This window comes from Podarcis muralis, chromosome 2, assembly GCF_964188315.1.
Source record: "Podarcis muralis chromosome 2, rPodMur119.hap1.1, whole genome shotgun sequence".
NCBI classification, from domain to species: domain Eukaryota; kingdom Metazoa; phylum Chordata; class Lepidosauria; order Squamata; family Lacertidae; genus Podarcis; species Podarcis muralis.
Genome location: NC_135656.1, coordinates 49,893,256 through 49,917,192, shown reverse-complemented (window position 1 = coordinate 49,917,192; position 23,937 = coordinate 49,893,256). Strand labels below are relative to the sequence as shown.

At 42.3% G+C, this 23,937-nt stretch overlaps 1 protein-coding gene across 3 annotated transcripts in view; it reads left to right on the top strand.

The window, feature by feature from the left end:
- The first annotated feature begins 271 nt into the window (after positions 1-271).
- Positions 272-23,937, top strand: part of HTR4 (5-hydroxytryptamine receptor 4) — a 162,227-nt gene continuing 138,561 nt past the window's right edge. For 2 of the 3 annotated variants that reach the window (XM_028717539.2, XM_028717542.2), the window contains exon 1: positions 272-1,243. The gene's annotated coding sequence lies outside the window, so the exon portion shown is untranslated. The other variant, XM_028717541.2, reaches the window with a different exon arrangement.

The following is a 23,937-nucleotide window of genomic DNA, read 5'->3' as shown; positions in this document are numbered from 1 at the left end:
TTGGCACCGGCTTGGCTACGGGAGTTGCCAGGAAGCATACAAGGTGCCATCCAACCACTTTAGGGACTCCACTCCGGATTTGTGTTGGGTTTACTCCCTAGTCCTTCCTTGTCCTGAAGATTCCCCATTACTTTGGGGGCACACCTGCAGGGCAGGAAAAAGTTCGGCTTTCTCTGGGCTCGCAGTGCCGCGCTGCTGAGCGAAGCAGCCCCTCCTGCTGCCTGTCCTCCGGCTCTGCAGCCAGTTAAAGCGCAGGCCTGGGGCACAGAAGCAACTCCCGGCTCTGGAGGGACTCACTCGGCGGCCAGGTGTCTGCGGTTGACCGGAAAGCGCGCGGTTGCTCGGCAAGCCCGAGGCGAGATCAGCAGCACCTGTTGCCACGGACGGTTTGACCCGCGGCGTGCGGAGGAGGCAGAGGCGCTTCCACCAGACTTGGCTGCGCGGTCGCCCGCGTGCTTCCACGAGCGCGAAGGGAAACGCAGAAAACTCCGCGGAGTCCTTCCTTGCGCCGCAGGTGGGGCGGCTGCCTCGCTCCCCCCGCCCCCGCATCGGGATATAAAGAGAAGCGAGGCTTCCCAACAGGCGTCTTTTCCTTCCCTCCAGAGAGAGAGCGCTCGCTCGCGCGCGCGCAACACTGCAAGGTACCGTAGCGCAAGCCGGGGAAGCGCCTGGTTTCCCTCGTGGCCGAATTGCTCTGCGGCTCCCCACGGATTATTATTCTTCCTCCGCCGTTTCCCCCTCTGGAGCGGAGGAAGGCGCCCGGCGGGGAGCCCGCTCTGATTGGCTGCCACTGACTGGCCCGGCGCAAAGCAGGCAGCGCGCTGCCTACCTAAGAAAGGCAGCTGGAGGGAAAGCGGGAGAAGCCGGCTGCCTCAGAGAGGAGAGGAAGTAGCCCGCGAAGGAGCTTGAAGGTCTGCTCGGCGCGGGCTTTCCCGTCGCTTCGTCCCAGGACAGCAACTTCACTGAAGCGGCGGAGGGGCGCGCAAAGTGTTAGCAGGCAGCAGCCGCGGCGGCTGAGCGGCTTTGACTTCCCTCCGCGGCGCCGGATAGTGAGTGAAAGACGCGGGACGGAGCGAATGGTCGAGGCGGCGCGCTCCTTCCCCGCCGTGCGAGACGCCCGCCTCGCCTCTACCCGGAGGAGACGACGGCGCGAAGAGCCGCCGCGGAGCAGATGCAGCCGACCACGTGAGCAGCGGGGCAGCTGGACCATGGTGGGGGCGTCCGGGCTGCTCTCCCTGCAATGGTGAGACCTCGCTCTTGCTGGGCTGCGCGCGCGCGCCGGCTTGCAGGCGTCCCAGTCTCCCCAGTTGCTTTATTTCCGATCGCTGGTTTATTTTATCTCTGGACCTCTTTTCTAAAAAGGCAAGTAAGCCAGAGTTGCCTCTCCACCCCTCTCATGAGGACAGGTTCTGCCAGGCTGCCTAGGGATGATGAGGTATTCTGCATATGTTCAGAGGCACTCTTGCGTCTACTAATACCGCTTTGCAGGGCTGAAAGCAATCCCCTATTGGCTTGCACGCTGCGGATAGGTTTCCCGGAAGTTGTTACGGAGAATTTATCTTTCGAAGGCATGTTCGTACACGCACTATCGGGTGGTTCTGGGTCGCCTGCCTCCAGATAGTGCCTGGAAGAAATTTGCTAGAGTAGAGGACTCTTAAAAAGAAGGCAGCTTTCCTGTTGGAAAATATGACAATACCTAGGAAGCAGCCCAACGTAAATAATCCGGATCAGAAGAAATATAACCTCGGTCTGAAAGAGGGTGTCAAAAACAAAAGTTTCCTGCCCGTCCAAATGCGTCCACCGAATTAATAGGTGATGCTAGAGAGTTTATACATTGTGCTAGAGGTAGGTAAAGGAACGTGGCAGAACTTTGAACTTTGCTTATTGCTTTGTTTTGCTCCATAATTTCTTACCTGGTCAGAGAGGGAAGTTCTGTATTGGCACCCCCCCCCAGGTGATGTAATAGATATCTTCGGAAGTAACGGTACATTAAAAAGGGGTTTTTTTCCTTCGAAAGGAATAATAAAAGGCATGACTATCAAAAGCAAAAGTTTCCTGCCAGTGGAAATGCATACTAACAAAGTAACTAGGTGATGTTGTAGTATCTACGGTGTGTGTTAGTTATGTAAAGAGGAACGTGAAAAAGAGGAACCCGAGGAAACGTTGAACTGTGTTTGATTAGTGCTTTGCTTTGCTCTGTAATTACTTATAAGGAAGTTGTGTATTGGCAAGGGGCTGCCCCAGGTGATAATAGATAGCCTCTGATGTAAGTTAGAAACCTTTACTTCACTACTACTGAATACTGGGCACGGTGCAGATGGAGGGTAGGCAACAAAGCACAAGTATCCTTTAAGAGGTAGAAAGTGAGGGGAGGAGGTGTGCAGGAACAAAGCTGGGGTTGGGATGGGAAGTGTCCTGTATGCTTTTATTATTTTTTATGGTATTGAGGTTCACAGCATTGTGGAAGACGTTTCTTTTACTTAGCAGAACAGTGGATGGAAGAAAGAGCAGTGTATGTTAATGGAGAAGGGCTGCAGTTTCTTGGAGCTACCTAGGATTAAACTGCAGCAAAGTAAATAACTCGGTGCAGTCAGTTTTGCCTTGCTGTTAAGAACAGAAAAGTGTGTGTGTGAGTGAACATAATATATAGGGAAGGGGAGCCAGTGCATGAATGCGAGAAAAGACACACAAATGAACTGAACTTAAAAATTCAACATAGAACACATTGGATTCAATAAGGCAAGGCAAGAAGTAGTCTTAGGTTTCCATTTATTAAGGGAGCAACTTTACCACCACAGGATTTGAGAGTCATAGCTGTCATACTTTGCATGTTACAAGTATAGGATTGTATCGCAAATGCAAATATTAATTTATGTAATTGAAATGCAATTTCAAATCATTTTCAGTAAAAAAAGTATTTGTATTTTTTAAACATGTAGTTTTGTACCCTGTTATCTGTGAATATTGATATGGTCACATAAGTGAAGGGCCAGGTGCACACATCACATTCAAATGACTTGTTTTTCCACCATGCCATTATTGTAGGTGTCCAGCTGCACACATACACATTCAGTTACTAAATTTTTCAAGAACAATTTTTGTGTTTATTTGCACTCACTTTTTAAATTCTTTTTATTGATGCTTTCCTATAGCAATGACTCTGCTAACATTACAGTATGGTCCTGTGCATGTCTACTCTGCAATAAGATCCACTGAATTCAATGGTCCTTTCTCATTAGTAAGTGTAGGTTTGTCACCTAAGTGACATTTTGATGATGCTTGGACAAGTGAAGCAGCTTTTTTCTCTACTGAACTGCCAATCAGCAGTAGAGAAAAGTGGAATTGGAAGAACATTTCTGGATATGTGCCAGGAAGGAATTTTCTGCTGAGCTCTGTTTGAACTGGTATATTTCTGTGGATTGGTAGATGCTTGAAGGCTTAAACATTTCTTATGTATAACAATTTAATTTTCTTTGGCTGCTGCTAATGATGAGTAGATCTCTTCAGAATTTCCAGACTTGCATATCTAAGAGCAAGGTGCCACAGCCTTTCCTCAAACTACTTGCAGCTTAATACTCAAATCAGCACATAGTTAGATCATAGGACTTTAGCTGCTGTTTTGTCTGACTTGTCTGCTCCTTTAAGTAGCTGCTGAATTAATATAAAACACTGTTCCTGAAGAATTTCTTGAAAACTTCAAAAGTTGTACAGTTTTCCCCCCACACCATAACCAAGCAATAGGATGCAAATGTGATAAATAAATAAACCTCTGTAGTTACGTCATTATTGATTCCATTTTATAGACTGTGTTCACTGAAGCCCAGAGTAATTTAACTGAAGCTATCTTCTGAACTTGTGGCTGAATGGAGAGGTTTGAACTTGAAACCCATGGTTCCCAAGTCAGTGCACCAATGACCAATGTACACTCATGCAAAGAGTCAGATAAAAAAATAGGCTGACTTTTTGTGATAGCGTGGGATGTCCAATCGGTGGGAGAAAAGACAAGGGAGACAGAAAGAGACGAACCTAGTACAAAGATAAGCACCATGGTGGCTTGTAATGGATCAACAAGGAATATCTGTTGTCACAATTTTGTGAGGACACTTACACTTCTTCAGGTTGGGGCAGTTATGGCAGTGATGCCTCTGCTTGTTTGATGTTTTTTTCAGTGAAAACTAACCGCAGAGGAAGTCAACTTAAAAATGACACTAGTTTACTATGCTATTAGCTTATATTCAGTGTGGACAATACTAAGCTAGAAAGACCAGTGGCCTGACTTAAAATAAGGCAGCTTCCTGTGGCACTTCCTAGGCACATGAGTAGTTAACGGAGAACACTCTGTGAATGCTGCCTGTCTGTAGACTGAGCAGTGAAAGTGTATTCTGCTAATGGATCTTTCATTAGAGTTTGAATTATTGGAGCACTGGGGGGGGAATCTGGAAAGTCTTAATAGTATCTTTCTTCGGAGGCATCTTAAATAGCCTTCCTGCAATGCAATGAGATAGAACTCGGAGTCACTGAAAAAAATCGAATGCCTGGGTATTGCAGCTGCTGTTCTGTAGCCATCATTAGATAAACCCCTCCTCATCTCTTTAAGCCTTAGTACCCAAACTAGGTCCAATGGAAAGGTAAAAGAAACCTGCTTGGAGCATATGATGCCACTTGCTTTAGAAACAAAGTTATTTAAAACTCTCTACGTCCTCTGGTTTGTGAGTGAGCCGGAGAGAGCTGTATCCCATCTTCTGTGTTACTGTTACTTATTACCCTCCTTTCACCCTAAGGTTACAAATTTAAAACACAAAATTTAAAAGAATTTAAAATAGCTAACAGCAGCACAGGTACTTAGTATTTCATATGTGGAATCGCCAATTAAACTGTGTGTGTTTGTTCAGAAGTAGCTTCACCTTCTGTTTACCTGAATAATTATTGCTGTCTTTCACCTCCTGTGTTCACTGCTGGAAATTTCTGCAGGTTATCCATAAGGCAAAGGTGTGGCTCACCATTTGGCAATGGCTGGGATAACAGTGAGCCTTGCTCCTTGGGAAACATGGAGGCCATTTTCCTTGGTAAGGTTCCTGGGGCAGATGGAAAGGCTGCAAAGCTCCTTCATGGAATTGGCTGTAGCTGCATCTCTGATGGGAAAGCTTGTTGGAGTTAGTCTCTAATATAAAAAGCTTTGCATTCTGCAGGAAGATGTGAAATACCAAGGGACAAGATGGGAGTACAAATTGTAAAACATCTTAGTGCTGGAACTAGGCAGCTGTTGGCTAATATTATACACCCATTTTTCAAGGTGAAAATACCAGGTAGAGATATCATCTCTCTCACACACCCTTGGTGTTCTTTCCCAAAAGGAAAATCATGCTGTTTGTGCGCTCTCTCTCTCTCTCTCTCTCTCTTTCTCTCTCTCTCTCTCTCTTGCAGGATAGTCTTATAGCGAGATTGTTGCCATGACGTTTGGTCGAAAAATGTTTTACTGGGTGTTGGAATAAATACTTGTTTACATTGTAATTTCTTTATGGAGTTTTCAGTGTGTGAATGTTTGTGTGCATACACAATATAAATCCTGGTTTTCATAACTTTATGAAATAACTATACTACTGGGAATAGGAGTTTCCCCTTTCCTTTCAATTTCAAATGGACTTATTATTTCTGAGCTTTTCATACATTTTTTCCAGGTTGTTGTTGTTGGTGGAAATAGGGCTTTTTCTGTGGGATTTTTTTTTTTTGGGGGGGGGGATGGAAGTGCTTCCTTGCAAGACTTCTACTATGCCACCTGAACTTCCCTACAGTGTTCCCCCTCCTCCCCTACTTGCAAGCATCCATCCCCACAATTTACCTTCCAATAGCAGTTGCAGGAGCTATACATACCCATGTGTATGAGGCTGCTCCACTGCCCTTCAGTAGACCCCAAAGTTTTACCCACAGAAAGTACCCAGTGGAAAGAGTCATAGGGTGTTTTTTGTTCGTTTGTTTTTTGGAATTGTGGTTTACCAGGGCTTCCAGGTCCTTAGTAAGGGCTGAGGATTTGTGCACCACTTCATAAGTATTGGAGGAAGGGGAAGGCAGCGGGCCAGCTTGGAATAGGCCAAAGTTATTTCGGAGCTGAGCTGAAATTCAATGAGGTTTTGGCTTGGATACTAAGGAACTTGAATCTCAAACTTTGGAAGTTTCCATTTTAGAATCTGAGTTTGAAGACACTTCCAGGTCATCTAGTCCAGCCCTCTTGCTGCTGCTGCTGCTGCTGCTGCTGCTGCTGCAGGAAACCCTCCCCTGCAGTTCTGCAACTCAGCGACATTATGCCGCTTCTAATGGTGCCATGAGCTGTAGCTATGTTTTGTGACAACATTCTTACTTCCCACTCCAATCACTCTAATCTCATTGTTTTCAATATTCATCAAATATTCTGATCCTTTCTTTTCTCAGAATCTGTTTGGGTAACTGGTCTGAAATATAGTTCCAACCTACTACATGAATAATGGTTGCTTGCTTGCTCATTTATGGATTTGCAAGCTGTGGCTGAAATCCCTTACCTTGACCATGATTTTATTGAACAGCCTTGGGCAAGTCACTACTGGTAGCCAAACCTACCTCACATACTTACTATGGAGCTAAAATGCTCCCCCTTTTTTAGGAAAAGCAGGAGGGGGATAAAAATTTAAGAAAACAAAACCACACTCTTGCTTTCCCTCTTTATTTTTGTCCATTCTAGAAGACACTTTGTAACCTGGGATAGACCCAGGATTTATGTTTGTGTGTAGGGGAGTGGGGACAGAGCCTCAGTTTGTTAAGTCTTTTTTATTATTTACTTAGGGGGGCAGCTGCCCTCCCTGCCCCCCTTGGCAACACCCATGGAAAGACCCCTTGGGGAAGGAAGAGGGGAAAACTGGATTAGATTGCTTTCCCCCCAAAGCAGCTGGTTCTGATTTGTTCACATTGTGCAATTCTATTAGCCTTATTGTTATACCAAATAATTTCATTTTAAAAGAGAAAATAGCCCTAAATGAATAAAAGTGGTTGCAGACACACGAGTAACAGTGGGAGACGCATCCACTAATGTACACTGAAAAGCAAATTAATTTGAAAGAAGACAAATTAGGCTTAGCCAGTTTTATATAATTAGGTGAACAATTATTGAAAATAATGGAAAATGTAATCAGCACTCAGCTTGCACTGTGATTAGGTGTTGAGGTAAGGAGGGGATGCCTATTAAACAGTTCAGCACCGCAGAATCTTAATGTGTGCCACAATGTTTCTGGTGCATATTTGAAGCATGCAACAAAATTCATCGCATTACTAGGAGACAAGTTGGGCTTACTCCTGGGACAGTGGGTTTAAGATTTATAGTCTTAAAACATGGAGGGGTGGGGTAGGGAAATTAAACTCCTAGGTACTAGCACCAGGGTTGTTGTTTTTTTAAAGTGCTGGCCCTCAATAGATATATTTCAGATTCCAGGTGTGGGGCTTATTTCACCCATGCATGGGTCAAGAGATCGATCAAAAAGTTAGCTTATATCTCTTCTTTGCTAGTTAAAACCTTGAGGTGCAAACTGACCTGGACCCTGCACTTTTTATCGGAGGTGCTTTTGTATGTTTCCCCCGCTCCCAGCAAGGTTAAGAGGGTGGCAACAAAAGAACGGGCCTCTTCTGTGGTGGCTCCTCGATTGCTGAATACTGCCCCCAGAAAGACATGCCTGGCACCATTATTATGTGTCTTTAGATGCCAGGCAAAAAAATCCTCTTTACCCAGGCCTATGGCTATTAAATGATTTATGGACTGTAAAAGTGTGGACAGTTATTATGATTACAGTGGTACCTCAGGTTAAGAACTTAATTCGTTCTGGAGGTCCTTTCTTAACCTGAAACTGTTCTTAACCTGAGGTACCATTTGGGGCCTCCTGCTGCCACTACGCTACCGCCACACAATTTCTGTTCTTACTAACCCAGAAGTAGTACCTCGGGTTAAGAACTTTGCTTCAGGATGAGAACAGAAATCGCATGGACCTCTGGAACAAATTAAGTTCGTAACCAGAGGTACCACTTATCTGGAGGGCCTCAGGTTTCCCATCATTCTGCTGTAGCAACAGCTACAGAAAGAGCTAGAGTTTATACCCGCTTCTGCAAATCAACAGGATGAATAATTCATGCTTGAGGGGGTTTTTTTTATGGCCACCAGCCATGATGGCTCAGCCTTCCAGATGTTTTTGGCCTACAACTCCCATGATCCCTAGCTAGCAGGACCAGTGGTCAGGGATGATGGGAATTGTAGTCTCAAAACATCTGGAGGGCCGAGGTTGAGGAAGCCTGTTCTATAAGCAAGCAACAACGTTAAACTCATGTTTTCAAGTCAAAGCCCAGGATTGTTCCTATGTCTCTAAGTAAAAAACCCAAAATAAAACCACTAATGTTGTGCGAAAAGGAGACGGAAGCTGCAAGGGCTATATGCCTGGAAATGTTTGCATGTTCAGCCTTTTTCTTGGACAGCAAATTGCATTGACATTTGTGGAGAAGGTTTATTGAGCGGGCATTATAATGATCAGTCCTTGGCTTGCTTCATGCAGTAGCATGAAACAGCCCAGTTAGATTTCATATGGATTCGATAAATGTTAAATGTTAGAGTAAATGCTTATTGAAGTGTCCTGAATCAAAAGCTGTTTTTACTGCCGCGGTGGTTCTTGTCATAAAAACCTTAAGGGGGTTCTGACGCATGTGGTTTCATGATACCGCAGGAATGGGGTTTTCTGGTAGTTGCTTGTGTCTTGATAGGGCCATTATTTTCTGTTTCTTGCTTTTGGCTTTGCAGAAATTGGAATCTATGATACAACATCTGTAACAAAAAGATATTCTGTAGAGCTTGCTAAAACTAGTTTATTTTTTTCCCCCAGTACATTTTTATTCATGCTAAAACTAGTTTAAATTGTCCTAAATTCTTCGGTTATGGGAGCAGGGTGGGCATTTGAGGCTAGGTGGATTTTGAATCAAATGCTCGGTGATCATTTCAAGTATAACCAAGACTAATCACATAATTAAATATTTAACTTTCCCCTCAAAGACAGAATCTCTTTGAGCACTGAAAGTTCATGTACATGTGTGAAATAATGGTAATTTCTGCACTTTGTGTTTTGTTCAGTTGTTATAAAATGGTTGCTTTTGGGAACCTTTGGGTCCACAGATGTTATACTACAGCTCCCATCCTCTCTGCTAATTGGCTCTGCTGGCTGGGGGGTTGATGATGGTTTTAGTCCAGCATCATCTGGACGGCCACAAATCCCCCCCCCATACCTGTTTTAGAAGCTCTCCTGAAGAAGAGGGGCTGGGAGAGTTCATAAAAGCTTAAAGGTGCAAAGTTCTGCATGGAAGGGTGAAAAGTCTTTCCAGGAATGTTTGGCTTGCATACAACATGGACAGAGGTTCATTCTAGGTACCTTGCAGCTAAGGGGAGATAACAATTTAACATGTACCCACCCATTCTAATTGGCTAAACAGTTCAGAGGGGAACTGAAAATTATAGGGCCCCTGTCATGACTGTGTTAAGAGTGAGTCACCTGGATTGCATGATTCCATTATAATGAGAAACTGAGGTTTCAACAGACAGACTTGAAACTTGGCAGTGCAGGAGAGGTGAACTTGAGCATGCTCCATGCTCTATTTGGGATGTAAAAAAGAAAAGAAAAAAAGACTTGCTTGGGAAGAGTTAAAGGTGAGCAACTTCAGGAAGCTGACAGATGATGTGTGCTTTTATTCAATGACTTTGGCGTGTTTTAGAGAGAAATGATTTGTTTTTGTTGGCTTACGGGGAGTAATCCAGTATGTGCCATTACATGAGTTCTGTAACATGCTTGTAGTTTTTTTTAAAATAAAAACTACAATCAGGGTTAGTATTGATGTTAAAGCTGCAGTCTCAGCAGTATTTTTCTCCTGAAACAGGTTTGTTTTGTTGTTTTTTAATGGGATTTATGCAATATATAATTCTAAGCATTTACAATATAGTAGAGGAAAGCCACTCATATCCCATGAGGATAATCTTTCACATTCTGCATACGCATGCAGTCCATACTCTGGGGCCAACACTATACCTATAAATGCTACTGTTAACCATAAAGTAGTAGGTTCTTAACACTGATGCATTTTCATTATTGCTGCTAGCCAGTGGCATGTGATCATTGGACTAGGGAGACTAGGTTAGTCCCCTAAATGTTCCCCTGGCACCTCCATCTCAAAGCCTGGGAAGCTTCTGCCTGGCTTAGTGAGAGATACGTGATTCTCATACATGTGACACCAGGATGTCACAATGCCCCCCCCCCACATTGCTCTCACAAGCTAGCACCTCTGGCCCTAACTGTTCCCCTATGAAAAATTTCACTGAACATTGCGGCTCCTAGGGTATATCAGTGATATCAAAGGATGAGAAGTGTATCAATGAAATCACCCAAAACCATAGTCCTTTAATCCTGCAGAAGTCACAGCTTCTGTCTGAGCAGCAGCTGTATTTTCTGTGGAGAAATGTACAGAAGTCATCTGAATCTGTGGAAAGTTCTTCATTCCTAAAACCTTTGTTTCACTAATGTGAAGCATTTGTCAGGCACCATCCCACTCATGTGAAATTCTTTGACATTTTATTATCTCAAGGGATTAAAAATGAACAGCAAATGACCTGTAATTGACGTAAGTGTAGTGCCATGAAGATCGAGATGTGATAATGAGCTGGGATATGCTCCTAGATTTTGCTCCTGGAAGCCAAATCTAGAAGACTGTTGTCTGCCCAGAAGAGAGAACTTTAAGAGCGGTGGCTGGATATTTGCAATGTGACATTAATCAGGCTTATCGAGGGAGATGGAATAGTCAGAAAACATTCATTTGTTTCCCATCTTTTCCATGACCTTTGTGTTTGCTGTCTAGACCTGCATTATACGTAGAAGGGAAAGCAAAGTAGGGAGATGACTTTCTGATACTGAATGAGTCACGTAACTTATATGCCCTTGTACTTGAATGAGGTAGTTCCTCTGACTTGGTGGGTAACAGACATGGTGGTAACAGAGCACAGTTCCCATGTGACCTAGGTGCTGCTGCACCATAACATCTCTACTGTACCTCTCTTAGAACTATATGCTCAGCCTTGAAATTAATGAACGCATGCAAGGATGCCTGAACATTCCAGTACAGCTTGAGCATCCTTTGTTTACTTTGACTCTGAGGCTTTGTTTTCTGTGTGGATGCCCCTAATGGCTGGGCACTGCTTGCTCAATCCCCCCCCCCCCCCATTTCTTTGCTTGACATTTTATAAGGTCTCAATAGATAGAGAATCGCAGATTGCTCAGGTTTTGCAGCTGATTGGAGGCAAATAACCAATTAAATCCTAGGTAAGAATAGCTTCGCAGCACAGCTGCTTGATGCTGTTCTGGTGCCCTCTGGCTACATGCTGTGCACACAGTTAGACAAAGGGAACATTGAGAAGAGCAATAAACTAATTTCAAGTTGGTGCCAGTATTTAACTGCTTGTGCACTATAGTGAGAGAGAAGAAAGCCAGCTGACAGGAAGCACATTGCTGCAGCAACTACCAGCTTTGGTCCTTTATTCATCAGCCTTCAGTGACTGTACTAAACTCCTTACACCCTCCTGCTGAAGTTCATGCATAAGCAGCACTTTGCTAGATGATACCCCTAAGCAAGGTAGGTAATTTGCATCACGTTCGTACAGGCTTAGGACGTTCAACTCTATCTTGCTTTCCTCTGGGACACACGAAGCAAATTCAGTTTATTTCTACTAGTGCTGTAGGAAATATACTTGCATATTCTAAAAAGAGGGTTTTTTGTGTGTTTTTAGTGTCACTGAGAATTTCATCTTAATAGGATCAGAAATCTAATTTGACATCTTGATGCTTTCCGTTTAGTCTCTCCAGTCAGTTAAATTTTCATGACATGACTGTGTTTTTCCATTAGACAATTTTCAATCACTTAAATGTTAAGATACATTATTTTGAGAATTTTCACATGAATTCCAGTTTTGAAACAGTATTTTGGGATATATCAAAAACACAGGTGCTAAATGGGTTCATCTTGCCCTTGGATCTAGTCCTGGGGTAGCACTTGCATTGAAATTTGGTTAGTTGTTGGCATTCACATGTGGTCACCAATGTTGATGCATGGAGTGCTGGTGACATAGTGTATTTTGGTATATTCTGGTGCAGGGTTGGGGTACCTTGGGACTCTCCCCAGGCCATAACCCTCACTGGTCCTGCTTCATGCCCTCCTGGAATGTTTATGTCTGACTGTAACACATCATTGAACTGTGATAATACCTTTTGCTTGCCTGGATGGAGAAATATGCATAATACAGAGACTTGGTTCCTTTAGTGGGATTTCCTACTGTGTGCACATGTCATCTGTGCTGAAGGAACTGCACAGGCTGTTGGCTAGCTACTGAACCAAGTTTAATGTGCTAGTTTTGGTCTATGAAGCCATAAGCAGATTGGGACCAGGATATCAGAGGGCCTGCCTTCTCCTGTATTGACTGCTATGGTCTGTAGATGAAGCCCTCTTGACTGTGCCACAACCTACAGCTCATTGGATGAAGGTCCAGAAGAGGGCCTTCTCCATTGTGGAGTGTTTTCCTTGTTGATGCCAGGTGGGCACTGACCATGGGTTTCTGTCATAAATTGAAGGCATACCTGTTACCTTAGAGTTTCCATGACTGTTGGTACTAATCCCTAGTGTCATTAATTACAGTAATGTTTTTGCTGATGACTATTGATATTTAAAATTATTATTATTGAGCATTGCTGTGTGAGATGTGCACTGCTTTGGTGTTTCCTTTACAGATGAAAAGTGGTATGGATATATTTTAAATATAGTGGCATGTGATGAAACCTTTTGATTCCTGTGCAGTTGTTGCTCCACTCCCTTTTGTTTCCTGAGCAAAACTAAAACTGGCATGTGGGCCCTGGCTGTCAACTCAGAAATGGGTGTCTGCACCTGAGAAAGGCTTGTCGCCCTTGGTCCAGTGGGACACAGCTGTTGAATAATAACCAGGGCAGACTGAGAAATCCAGATTTCGGACAATGCTAGTCCTAAAGGAAGTAAACATTTATAGCGCCTCTGACTTAAGTTTGAGATGAAAACTGCTATGCCAGAGCAAAATCATTGGTTACCAAGGTAATCTTCTAGTCTATTGTCAGGTCTCACAGTATGGGGCAAGCTTGCTTCATTGTGTGTTTGTGTGTGTGTGTGTTTTGGGAGGTGGAGTAGAAACCACAATCTTTCATTACAGCAGCAGCAACAAAGCATGGTGGTAGATATAGTTAATGCATGTGAAGCGCTTTGAACAATTGAAAGTGCTATACAAATCATTATCTTGTTGTAATCCTTACAACCCTGTAAGGTGAGAAAATATTATCTCCCATATTATAGCTGGGGAGGGCTGAGAGAGGGAAAGTGGTTTGCCCAAGTCTTCCTAGTGAATTCATGGTTGAGGTGAGTTTTAAACCAGGGCCTTCCTGACATGTCTCTTAGTCTCCTCAGCTGGGAAACTGAGATATTTTGAACAAATTGGTATTTTGAACAAATATGAAATAATTTCAGTTCAAAGTCAAACTCAGCAAGGAATTACTGGGTGAGATAGCTAAAAAATATCTACATCAATACACCATGTTGGAATGTTTATCTGGTTTTGGACTTAGTTGCTTGTTATGTTTATGTGTGTTATGATTTTATTACTTGAAAAAATGCTTTGAAAACTTCTGCTGAAAAGCAGTCAATAAATTAAATCAATCATTTTTTTAAGGTGTGCCCATTTTCGTTCAGATCACTTTTGTTAGTTGTTAAACTATAAGTGCAAAGTTGCTGAACTATTTCCCTGGTACTGTGAAACTGAGAAGGACATGGGAGTTCAATGGAGAACAGCAGATACAGTACCTGTTCTCAGTACAAGATGTGTGGTTTTCTTAAAGAAGGTATACTGCATGCTATTGACATTAATAGCAAAACAAAGCTTGATTTCCAATCCCTTATGTAGCTCAAAATACCCCAGGGTTGTTGTCAAATTGGATTTACTAGCATGTAATATATAAACAGTCTTAAAAGGACAATGCCATCTTCTTAAGAATGCAATTGCTTCATAGATTCATAAGGTATCAGGTGCCTTCAGGAAAACACAGTATCCATTTGTACTTCTGTCCTGATTGTTGATGGTTCATTCACTTTCATTGAGATAATATGTGCTAGAAGAAAAAAAAGGAAATGGGAAAGTGGAGAAGTCATCCTTGCTGTTGTGATGGACAAATCATCAAAACTGTTTTGTTGGGGAAAGTACTATATTAGAACTAAAGGTCTGGAAGGAGTACGTGCTTTGAAAAAAACTGTATCTTGGATAAAGTCGTCATAGCACACAGGATAGCTAAGATGTGAGGGAGAAAACTAGGCTGGCTTTTGAATTAAGGGGTTGCTGTACTGTCCAGAGGAAATTACTGGTTGAACAGAGGAGCATTGCCTAGATAGCCTGTATGCATTGTCAGCTCCCATAGGTTCAGCACAGGTTGTGGAGAAGATTAATGCATTTTTAAATCAGGAATGTCATTTGGGTTGTGACTGAAGTGTGCTGAATGGTAGATGATTAGAGTACCTGGAAGTGTAGGTTGCTCACTTTGGCTGGCAGGTGCAGACATCTTCATGCTCTCAGATGCAACTATTTCTGTTGTATAAGATGAACATCAGAACCTGGGACAGTGCATGGCTGCTAAAGCTAACTAGCAGGGTCCAGGTCAAAGCATAGTAATGAAATGTTGGTACAGCATTAATCAGAATCCAACAACATTGTTCTGAAGTATTGCCTACCATGGAAGAGAGCACCTTTTGGTGGCAATGCTCTTGAATCTGAGGGATCCACTCTGTTGAGATTGGTACGTCTTCTGTAGCTTCTGAGTCTATTCTGACAGTGAGTGAGCTAAAGTTGACTCTGTGGCGGAATCCTCTGTATCTGAGGATTTGGGGAATGGGAAATTCTCAGGAGCATGGGATGGACGAAGCATGTTCCCTTCATCATTTTTCTGTGCAGAACACTCTGAAGGGGTTTGTTTTGGTGGCTGTTTTCCTAGATGTTCCAGGAAATGAAGGTCTCTCCCTTTAATGTTTTAGGTCACCAGTTTCTGAGGATTATTAATTCCTAGTACTTGGGCAGGTATACTATTGGCAGTGTAGGCACCAACAGCATGGAACACCCCATGCTGCTGCATTTAAATTGTAGGATAGGTAAGAATTGGGTGGTCATGAAGGATAAAGAAATATTGTCTATGATGCATCACAATTAAGGGACACAATGATAAGATACAATCCTGATTTAAGACAGTTATTGCATGTTTCAATTTTCTTTGAGGTTTCTCCTTTACCAGAATAATTTTGCATAGCACATGTTGAAATTATAGGCCTAACCATGAAACTCTGGGAATTGTAGTTCTGTGGTGGGACAGCTCTCGGCACTCTTAACAAACCTTACTTCCCAGGTTTCTTTGGGAGAAAGCAATGGCTATTTAAAGTGGTATGGTACTGCTTTAAATAATAATAATAATAATAATAATAATAATAATAATAATAATAATAATATAAAATTTTATTTATATCCCGCCCTCCCCAGCCGAAGCCAGGCCCAGAGCGGCTAACAGTAAAATGATAAAACATTCTAAAATCATTCCATTATAAAATTAATTCAAAACAGATTAATGGCAACCATTGGGCTAGAGTTCTGTGAGGATTGCCGAGAAAGGGAGTCAGGCTGTGCCCTGGCCAAAGGCCTGGTGGAACAGCTCTGTCTTGCAGGCCCTGCGAAAGATGTCAAGTCCCTCAGGAGTCTATCCTCTTGTGACAGAGCGTTCCACCAGATCGGAGCCACAGCCGAAAAAGCCCTGGCTCTGGTTGAGGCCAGCCTAACCTCTCTGTGGCCTGGGACCTCCAAGATGTTTTTGTTTGAAGACCGTAAGTTCCTCTGTGGGACATACCAGGAGAGGCGGTCCCATAGGTACAAGGGTCCTAGGCCGTATAGGGCTTTAAAGGTTAAAACCAGCACCTTAAACCTGATCCTGTACTCCACTGGGAGCCAGTGCAGCTGGTATAGCACCAGGTGAATGTGATCTCGGAGTGAGGACCCCGTAAGGAGTCTCGCTGTGGCATTCTGCACCCGCTGGAGTTTCTGGGTCAGCCTCAAGGGAAGCCCCACGTAGAGCGAGTTACAATAATCCAGTCTGGAGGTGACCGCCACGTGGATCACAGTGGCTAGGTCAGGGTGAGAGAGGTAAGGAGCCAACTGCTTAGCTTGGCGGAGATGGAAAAATGCCGCCTTTGTTATAGCTGCAATCTGCGCCTCCATGGAAAGGGAGGTGTTGAAGATTACACCCAAACTCTTAACGGACGGTGCTGGCACTAATTGTGCCCCGGCAAAAGGTGGGAGTTGCCCCCCCAATCCCATATTGTCCCGACCCAGCCAAAGGACCTCTGTCTTCGAAGGATTTAACTTCAACCGGCTCCCACGTAACCATCCAGCCACAGCTTCCAAATGTGTAGTGTAGAAGGGCTTCAGTTTCCCTGGGAACAAAGTATGTGTAACAGCAAGAGAGATCAATTGTTCTGAAAAAGCAAGAAGGAAAAATGACCAGCAATCATCTTTTAGTACTGGCTTTCTCGGTAGTACGCAAATGTTCATAGAGGTTTCATAAGATTTTTGTTACCCTTTTAATGTCCTGAATATACTGTTCATGTACCCAATAAGCCCTGAGGCATAAAGCATTCTTGTTGTGTTTGTGACCAAAAAATGTGAACTGTTGTGTGTAGAAAGGCTATGACCCCTACAGCACAGATCTGCTACATTTTCTCATGGTATCATTTCTCTTCTACCTTCATCTCTGTTATGGCTTATGTTAAAAATTACCTTTCAGTGTCAACAGTCCTGTTTACATGTAATGAAATAAAACATCAGCAATTACTAGGGCCATAATTAAAACAAGCGACAAGGAAACAGACAGGAATCTGGAGTCTGTCTCTTTCCTTGAGCAAGCCCGTTTGTTTAATTTTGGGTTTTTACCTACACAGCATGCAAACATATGCAAGTATAATGATGTCATATTATTAAGGCCGGGGGGAGTTAGCCAATAGATGAGTATATGGATATTGATGAAGTCAGTAAAGATGAGCGCAAAATAAATGCTACCAAGCTTACTATTTATATCACTGTTTTAACTCTTAAGCCGTTTAGAAAGAGGATCAAGGAAGGAATACTAATGGACACTTCAAGCAATTCCTAGTATCCCCACATGGCACTTGCACAGTTATATATTGTAATGTAAATGTAATAGCAATTGTGCCAAAAAGAGGTTAACCCTGTTCCTCCCCTGAGATTTACATGGTAAGGTTGATGGTTCATATTGGGCAGTCTCTGAAGGGAAATTGGCTCGGGGTGGGGTATAGAGAATATGTGAATGCATTAATATTTTTATGGTATGAGTTCTAGATTCATGATATTATTTTATTTTTATTATTTTACTGATTAGAATTACATATCAATTCACGATATTTGTATTTATGGATTTAAAATCAAGTTGTTCACAGTTAAAATAATTGCTTGTGTATGACATTTCAGTGTTCGTTGTTTGCAAAACCATACATTAAAAAAGATGAATGAAATAATAAAAATGTAATGATCTCAGGCAGGCAAGCAAGCCTCGATAAGAATTAATGACTCTCTGGCAGTTTTATGGTACCTTTATTTACAAAAACACATTGAGAGTGTGGCTTTTAGCCTGCACCCAATGAAGGAGTTGGTCAGTCTGAATCTCTGCCCCTCTCACAACAGGAAGGACGCCAGATTCCTGCTCTTCCTCTCTTGCCCTTCCATTGCACTCTGACCTTGTCCAGTCTCTGAGAACAGGGGCTGAGAGGTTGGACTTCCCCCTCCCCACTTCCACTAGACAGACTTCATCCTCTGCCTCTCTGCTGGTTGCCTAGTAACCCTCTGACTGCCTCCTAACTCTCCCCCTGCTTGAGAGCTATCTGTGTCTGTGACTTCTTCGTGAAGGGGAGCTTGACCCCCCCCTTCCCATCTCTGTCAGTCAGCTTTCATCTGCAAAGCCAGCCTGGCTCTCACTTGGTTCAATTTCTGAGTCTGACTGTTCCCCTGCACTCAGTTGAACTAGAAAAGAGCAGAAAATAGCAAATAAAAAGTAAGTGTATTTTTAAACTTGAATACACTATTTAATTTTGTCCCAGAAGTTTATTGCATGACAATATTGAGTGGGTGTTATGAACCTCCCACTTCCTAGGTTTCCCACTTCCTAGGTTTAAATGTGTCCTGAATATCCAGTTAGACTAGTCTCCTCGTATGATGTTAGTAAACCAACCAGCCTAATTAATTTAGAATTGAAGGAAGAATTGACACCCCCACCCCCAATGCTAATGACTAGAGGGAGAGTTCCTGAAAGTTCCTGCACAACTTTATAGCTGAAACTAGATAAATAAAGATAACCACAATGACCTTGTGTTACAAGCAGGTGGTAAACTGGAATGCAGAGTTTGAACTAGGAAGCAGTACAGATGGCTGTTTGGTTGACCTTCTATTTATTTGTCATAATATCTAAAGAATTAAAGTAAAACCATCAAAACTGTCAAAATAAGCAACAATATTCCATAGACCATTGTATTAAACCTTTCCATCTTCAGGGCATAACATTAGTTGTGTGACATTAGCACACTTGGGCTTCTGTCTGGTTCTACACGTTTGCTTTTATTTTATTTGAATCCTATTCGGCATTGCCAAAGTGGTTCCAGGGCAGGTCACAACAATAAAAGTATACAGTAACATCAGTTTGAAACTTTTAAAGCCAGCATGGCAATGCATAATTCACTTCAACACTTACTGTATCTTTTCCGTGTATAACACGCCCCCATGTATAAGACAAGCACTATTTTTTGGGACTGCAACAAAAAAATTTCCGAGGGAAATTGACCAAAGTTGTACAACTTTTTGGGGAGGGAGGTTGCCCAGAGTTGTTGAGTTTTTTTTGGGGGGGGGGGGTCACCACCGCCAATCGCTCTACAGACTGCAAAGGCAAATCGCCTGCCCCCCTGCTATCCGTGTATAGGATGACCTGCAATTTTGGCCAATTCTTTCTTAAGAAAATATATCATCTTATACATGGAAACATACTGTATTTCCCAAGATGATGCAAGTGGCTCTGGGTGGCTACATGCATCCCTCTCTATATGGATATAAGCTGGGTGTAATCGTATTCGTTTGCATCCCCTTTTCACCATTATGTGCAGAAGTTGTATAGACACTTCTGAGTGGTATTTTCAGCAATGAGTGGCTTCAAACAATTAATGCTTAAATAATAAGTCTTATATCTCTGTTGTGAAGCCAAGTTACAATGGCAAGGTATTATCCTAAAGACCTATAAAATGGCTGGGCAAAAAAATCTGTGGGTCAAGGGATAACTGCTGTAAAATGCACCAGTAAATTAATAATGCATTGTGTTTTAAAATGTATGGATTTAAACCTGAGGCATCCTACAAGCATTGGAAGTTGTACAAATTCTGCATGAGGGTTTTCATTCACATGCATAAATAGCTTTTCTTCCTTTTTGGCAAGAGGCCAGAAATGTACACACACAGAGATTATAGCTACACAAACACACAGCCCTCTGCTGAATTTATCAACCAACTCAGGGATGGGTAATATGTGGCTCTCTAAACAAGACGCTGCAGCTCAGGACTGAGTTGAGTTTGGTGATTTCTTACTGTTGTGTTTTTCCCATGCCCTTGTTTTTCCTGCTAAAGAGCACTAAAAGGCTTCTGTATAGGAGTAACATTATGACTCTCAATGATTCCCCCCCCCCATGTAGATTTCAGTGCTACTAATTTCAGCAGTTGCAAAAGCTGCCTCCATTTCTTCTGCAGAATATGAAGTTCAAAGTTAGTTTCTCTCTAGTTTAAACCTGTGTTCTCTTTTAGCAACTAAGAACAACATAAATTGTCTTTTAGAGGATTTTGTCTGAAAATGGTGGGCTTTTTAAAGAAAGTGATTAAAAACAAACAAACCACAACAATTCCAGCTCTCAAAGAGTAGTATTAAAGCAGCAAGTATACATAGTTAATTATACTTAAGTCCAGGTAACTTATTAGATTGTTTATATAATTTGTTCAGTGATGCACTTCTGCAATTGCTGACATCCGTTTCAGCAAACATGTAGACTTAGCTTGAGTGTTCTGTAAATGTCCTTGTGTATTACCTCAGTGATTTGAGTTCTTCTAATCTTTATTTAGTATTCTAACTGACTCAAATATTTTTGTTCCATAATTATCAAAACAACTAGCCAACAGAAACACATGTTCAATGTCATTGCTATGGAATATGTCAAGGTTTGTTTTTTTTATTAAGCTGTGATGATATCATTGCTTTACATTGGATAAAATCATTAACACTGCATCAACATTTTTCTGCTCAGAAGTAATAGAATTAACCCAAAACATTTCCTTTGAACTGGATGTTGTGTAGAAGTGCTTTGAGATGCTGAGGTTCATCTTAAAGTTTTGTACAGCAAAAGGCCATGACCCACTTCTGGATCCAGATCCTCTAGTTGAAGACCAATGATATAGATAATATAGCTATTGAAAGATGGCAATGTTTTGTGTATTTCTGTATATATAGGCACTGGGCGACATATCCAAAACCAGTTTGAAGTTCACATCATGATAATTGTTTCATAAAATTTGAGCTAGCAATATATTGAGAATCACAATGTGTGTAAGGGTTAGTCAATGTCTGGTTTTCAACATTGCGGTAACTCACCAGCTAAACATTGCAATGTTATCACCAGTTAAAGCTAGCAAAATCACCAGCTAAACTCTGCAATCTGCCACAATGTCTGAAATATGGATTTAACTATACAGAGGTGAGCAGGACAATGTCCTGGCAACTGCTACTACTTAGGGGTCTAAAACAGATAAATAACAATATTATCAATCAACACACACTCAGTTTCATCAGCAGGCAAGCCAAAATGCATCCCAACAGGACTTTTGGTTTTGGGCTTGGCTACCAAATGGTGGTATTCAGGACAATCCAAAGTATGGTGATAAGTCATAGTGAATACAATGTGGGACTGCCAGACTGCAAGCAGGCCTGCTAGGAGGCAGAAGCAGCAGTGGCAGAAAAAGTTTGCCATGACCGTGGTATGTGTTGGCAGTAGCAGTGACAACTGCAAGGCCTGGTGTTGGCGGCACAATCAGCGGTGGCTTGCGAGTCCTCGTAGCAGCGGCGGGAAGGGGCAGAAGTAGCAGCGGCAGCTTGCAAGGTCTTGCGGCAGCAGAAAAGCAGTGGTGGCCTACAAGGTAGTGATGGGAGCTGAGCTGAACTAAAGTACATACAATATACAAATCCAGCATATATCTACTTCTGGTAATCTTATTTCAACTACTGCATTGAGCAGTAAAAGGTACAGTTCACCTTTCAACACTCCTGATATAACAGTTCCTTGACTACTATGCTCTGACTAGGGACAAGTGTTTGAGACAGTCTTCTGTGGTGTTCTTAAAATAACTTGGCAAATATCTAATAATAGGCTCCTTAAGTGTTACTTTTTAAAGCCAGTGTCTCTCAGTAGTTGTCTGTGTACAGGAAGAAGCATTTGTAATTTGTTTAAGGGTACTTGGTTTTGTTATCCTTCCCCTGTTCACTTAAGTTTTAGCTATCTTTTAAAGTCATCTAACTAGTCATCTCTTTAGCAAGCTGCAAAGCATTTCATAATCCCCAGGACATTATATCTCTTGTTTATTATTATTATTATTTATTAGAAATCAGGCAGAGGAGCCTAAAATAAGAAAACCCAAGGGAGACGCCAAGGGCTTGACTCAGAACATGTTTAGGTAAAGTCAGAAGAAAAAAGCAAGTTTTTACAAAAACACACCAAGCAACTACGGGTCCTCCCAGAAGAAAAATGACAAACACCAGGCACATTGATTATCATTCTTCATGGAAGTCGAAACATGTAGCAAAAAATAGTATCATGTACAGGATGCTCTGCAATATTGTTGGTACTGAATCAAATGGAAGAACATTTCTGAGACATATTCCGGGTAGTAGCTAGTGAGTCAGAGGCATTGTGCCAGAAGCATCTGGTTCCAGTGACAGTGATAGAGGGATGATATGACACCCAGCAAGATCAGTCTCTCCCCTCTGTCCTTCACTGTTGGATAGAGGAGGACTGTTCCTATGCAGCAGGGTCTTTGTATTATGTATCTAGCTGTGTAGGAAATAGACCTTTTACAACTCATCGTTCAGCTGCATCTCTCCAACCAAGGTTCCCAAATCAAATCCAGTGTAGCGTAATGATTAGAGTGTTGGACTAAGACCTGGGAGAACCGGGTTCAAATCCCCACTCAGCCATGAAGCTGAGAAACATTGCCTTTTTTCCCCTTTGAAAATGTCAATTTCACCCCTTCTTACCATGTATACAACTGGTCAACAGTTAATCCAAGCAAAGTATATATATTTTTTGTCAATTAAGTTTAGCCATAACTGAATTGTTAGTTTTTGGGTAAAGGGACTCTTTCTCACACCTTACTTACACAGGGGAGAAACCATTTAAATATATGGAGTGTGGGAAATGCTTCGGACTTAGGGGAATGCTAAGAATACACCAACAAACTTGCAGGGAAGAAGCTATGTTGAGATTCCTACATTGCAGGGTGTTGAACTAAATGACAGGTGGTGGTCCCTCCCAACTCTCCAATTCTATGATTCTAACGCAAAACCTTGCAAGTTCCATTGATACATTTTACAAACAAATGTGTCCATCTACCTCTTTCCTCAACAACACGATTTAAAGCCTTTGCCAAGCTGTATTTGTCTCCCCCAGCTCCACAACCTAGTAAGCTTACTGAATTATAAGAAAATTGCTTCCATGTGAGTTGTAAGGAGTCTGGTTGTTTCTACAGCATAAATTCCTGTAGAATAGCAAAGGTAACTGATGACATATTTACTGACACTAGTGTATAATACATGCCACTTGATAGTGGCATATTTTCTACACTTGTGAACGTAGGATGTCATAGTTCCTTTTTAGATCCCTTGCCATTGAGCAATTTGATTGCATTCTCTAGAACAGGTGTGAGGAAGCTTTGGTCCTCCAGGTGTTGCTGAACTACAGTTCCTGTCAGCCCCAGCAAGCATGACCAAGAATGATGGGAGCTGTAGTTCAGCAGCACGTGGAGGACCAAAGCTTCCCTACACCTGTTCTAGAAGGACTGTTTTAATTCAAAAGAAAAATGGCTGCACGTTAGTTGGACTGTTTCGTGTACTTTATCACTAGCTCTGGTCCATGGGGTCACGAAGAGTCAGACACGACTAAACAACAGCAACAACATAATGCAATTACAGCCAAATTGGGGTTTCCCAAACTCTCCAGCTGTTTTTGGATTACACCTACCATCATCCCTAGATAGCAGGACCGGTGGTCAGGGATGATGGGAACTGTAGTCCAGAAACACCTGGAGACCCAGGTTTGGGAAACTTTGAGCCAAATTAATGAAATACTAACACAGAACCCAGTATTCTTTGTCATTGTTCTTTCACAACTCCAGTCTACCTTTGAACAACCTTTCAAACTGCAGTACTAGGAAATACTTGTTTAGATAATCTTTTATAGCACTAAGAATGGTTTTTGAGATAGTGTTTTCTTTTTTTAGTTCCTCGAAAATGGGCATATGGTGATCACATAACAGCTTTCACTATCAGTGATACACCTTTGCCAACCAATAAGGAATGTTTTAATAAGGAAGGTTGCATGATTTCTTAGGTGTTCTCTTGAGTGGCCAGATCAGCAGGGAGTTCAGTCACGAGAAGTAAAAAAATAAAAAAAGTGAACATTGCCAAACAGCTGCAGTGGTGTCTATTATTATTAT